Source organism: Vigna unguiculata, chromosome 6 (assembly GCF_004118075.2).
Source record: "Vigna unguiculata cultivar IT97K-499-35 chromosome 6, ASM411807v1, whole genome shotgun sequence".
Taxonomy (NCBI): Eukaryota; Viridiplantae; Streptophyta; class Magnoliopsida; order Fabales; family Fabaceae; genus Vigna; species Vigna unguiculata.
The window spans coordinates 16,625,861-16,629,992 of NC_040284.1; positions in this window are offsets into that span (position 1 = coordinate 16,625,861).

The following is a 4,132-nucleotide window of genomic DNA, read 5'->3' on the forward strand; positions in this document are numbered from 1 at the left end:
ACGAGGCCATATATTAGCTTTGTAGTTGGTATGCTTGGTAGATACCAAAGTAATCCAGGACTAGAGCATTGGAAAGCTGCAAAGAAAGTTTTAAGATACCCATAAGGAACAAAGAATCACATGCTAACTTATAGAAAATCTGATCACCTTGAGGTGATAGATTATACAGATTCAGACTTTGCCGGCTGTGTGGATAAAAGAAAGTCTACATTTGGTTATGTGTATCTATTGGCCAGAGGAGCGATTTCATGGAAAAGTGCGAAACATTTTGTCATTGCTGCATCCACCATGGAAGCTGCATTTGTGGCATGCTTTGAGGCCACAGTTCAGGCTAATTGGTTGCGAAACATTATTTCAGGACTTGGAGTAGTCGACAGTATTTCCAAGTCGCTAAAAATTTTATTGTGATAATTCCACAATAGTCTTCTTTTCTAAAAACGACAAGTATTCCAAAGGTGCTAAGCATATGGAGTTGAAATACTTTATCGTTAAAAAAGAAGTTTAGAAATGTAGAATGTCAATAGAACATATTAGCACATATCTTATGATTGCTGACTCTTTAACAAAAGGGTTATCGCCTAAATTTTATGCTGGTCATGTAAAGAATATGAACATTATGTCTACTAGTGAATGTTAAATGTTGACTATTAATGTTATTAATGTTTATATGACACTTTGAGCTCCCTAATGTATAAATTTCTGAAACCTGTGTTATCTTCTTTATGTTTATGCATGCAAATTATGATGAAGAAAACTAATTATGTTATGTTATTGCTTTGTAAAATGACATTATGTTTGAACCCATTATGGACTTCTTGTTTTAAGGTCATACTAAGGAGAAAAAGATGATACAGTAGAACATGAAAGGGATCATGTCGATCGAATGATGTGTGACCGTCATGACTCTTATTATTTCTGTATATTTAATTATGAATAATGATGGAACCAATTTATGCAAGGTCTTTTAATGTGCATTATGTTTATGTATTAAATCACATAATGTTATAACATCATATGAGTCAAGTGGGAGAATGTTAGAATTGATTGACGAATTAATTCTATTAGTGACTCATTTGAAATATTATGATGACCCAATTATGATTTAATAAAATTTAAAGACTTATTGGTTATTATTATGGGAAGTGATAATAAAATAAAATAAAGATAAAATAAAAACCAACTTGATGGACGTTGATTGATAAAAGGGATTGGAGTTCTGTCTCTGGCCATAAGGTTCTTTTAACAGTAACCCATCAAAAACGCGTGAGAAGAGGAAAGAGAGGCAAAGAGATAGATTGGGAAACAGTGGTTGAAGAGCACACGAAAGAATACAAATTGAAGAACGCATATTCATAGGATCTCTTATGGATCAAGGTTAGTGCTCTATTATGTTTTATCGTGTGAGAATCCTAAATTCTAAAGACCCTTAATTGTTTTACACCTTACTGATAAATTAAAGTTGGCAGGATCACCAATCTCCAACTCAAATTTGATGATTCAAACGCTGAATGGACTGGATGCTGATTACAATCCGGTGGTGGTCAAATTATCTGATCAAATCAACCTTCGTTAGGTTGATCTACAAGCCCAACTATTGGCCTTTGAAAGCAAAATAGAATAGTTCAATAATTTCAATAATCTTTCAATGAATACTTCAACAAACCTTGCAATCAAAACTGATTTCAGAAGCAACAAACCAGGGACACAAGGTAATTAGAGGGGCTCTAACTTTAGAGGAGGTAGAGGCTAACTATCGACAATAATGCCCTGGTTGAATTTGATGCCAACCATTGTTATGTGAAGGACAAATTGACAGGGAAAATACTACTAAGAGGGAAAGTTAGAGATGAATTATACCAACTTTCAAGTTTCGACTCTCAAGTCAATAAAGATCCATGTGTCTACATGTCGCTAAAGGAGAATTGGCATAGAAAGCTTGGACAACCCAACAATAAAGTCTTAGAAAAGGTGCTGAAGATTTGCAACATTAAGACATCATCACGTGATCAATTTTCGTTTTGTCAAGCTTGTCAATTTGGAAAACTTCACTTGTCACCATTTAAGTCCTCTTCCTCTCATGCTAAGGAACCTTTAGAATTGATTCACAGTGATTATGGGGACCTGCCCCAATTTTATCTCCCTCTAATTTTAAGTACTATGTTCTTTTCATTGATGATTACAGCAAGTTCACTTAAATTTTTCCTTTGAAACAAAAATCAGAAACAATACATGCTTTCATTCAATTCAAAAGCCTAGTTGAAAACCAATTTAACAAGAAGATAAAAGCTCTTCAATGTGATGGTGGATGTGAGTTTAAACTTGTCCAAAAAATAGCCATTGAATCGAGAATTCAATTTAGAATGTCTTTCCCGTATACCTCTAAGCAAAATGGTAGAGCTGAAAGGAAACATAGACATGTGACTGAACTAGGGCTCACACTTTTAGCACAGGCTAAAATGCCTTTACACTACTGGTGGGAAGCTTTCTCTACCTTAGTTTATCTTATCAACATATTGCCTTCATTAGTTAACCCAAATGAAAGTCCTTTTTCATTGTTATTTGGTAAGAGACCTGATTATGATGCTCTAAAGTCGTTTGGTTGTGCCTGTTATCCTTGCCTTAAACCAAACAATCAACACAAACTTCAATTCCACACTACACAGTGTGTATTCTTAGGATACAACAAATCTCACAAGGGTTATAAATTCCTCAACTCTCATGGCAAAATTTTCATCTCAAGACATGTGGTCTTTAATGAGAATCACTTTCCTTTTCATGATGGATTTCTTGACACAAGAAATTCATTAAAAGCATTGACTAGAGCAATCCCTATTGTTCTTCCTTCTTGTCCAGTAGGTACCACTACAAGCCATATAGTTGACTCAACTGACAGGGAGGTGAATCATCAAGAAGGTGACTTAGTTTCCAATGAAGAGAAACTAACTCTCGGCAACTTAGTCAATGATGATCAACCAACACTTAATGATATCTCTATTCATGCAGATGAGGCAACCTCACATGTAAATGACACTAGAAGACACACTAAAAGAAAATAACCAACAGACTCAGCAGGACAACATGCACTAGATGCAAACCAGAAGCAAGACAGGGATTTACAAGCCAAAACTTCCTTATATAGGACTGTCAGAAACAGACACAAAAGACAAGGAACCAAAAAATATTAATGAAGCTCTACTCAGTCCAAAATGGAAAGTAGCCATGGATGCAGAATTTAAAGCTCTAACAACTAATCATACTTGGACTTTGGTACCATTTCAGGGGCAAAATAACATCATAGACTCTAAGTGGGTCTTTAAAACTAAATACAAGGCAGATGGCTCAATTCAAAAAAGGAAAGCAAGATTGGTTGCCAAAGGTTTTCAACAAACTGCGAGTCTCGACTATGATGAAACCTTCAATCCAGTGGTCAAGTCTAGCATGATAATAATTGTCCTATCCATTGCAATACATTTAAATTTGGAGGTTAGGCAATTAGACATAAATAATGTATTCTTGAATGGCAATATCAAAGAAAATGTCTTCATGCATCAACCTGAAGGATATACAGATTCAACCAAGCCTGGCCACATATGCAAATTAAACAAGGCAAGTTGAAAGGCACTTTATTGAGATGTGGCTTTCAAAATACCAAGAGTGATTTGTCATTTTTTGTTCTTAAAGAAATGATCATATCATACTCCTTCTCATATATGTTGATGACATAATGATTACAAGGAGCAACAATAAGTCTTTAAAGACTTTCATTACTCAATTAAACATTGCTTTCTCTCTCAAAGACCTTGGCCTTCTACACTACTTCTTGGGAATTGAAGTACACAGAGATGCTAGTGGAATGTACCTTAAACAAACAAAGTACATTAGAGATCTACTCAAGAAGTTTAATATGGAAAAATCTTCATCTTGCCCTACACCAATGGTAATAGGGAAACAATTCACTACTAAAGGTGAACTTATTGCTAACCTTACACTATACAGAGAGGCTATAGGTGCATTACAATATCTGACTAACACTAGACCAGACATAACATTTTTTGTCAACAAACTCAGTCAATATATGAGTTCCCCAACTATAGATCATTAGCAAGGAATAAAAAGAATACTGAGATATCTC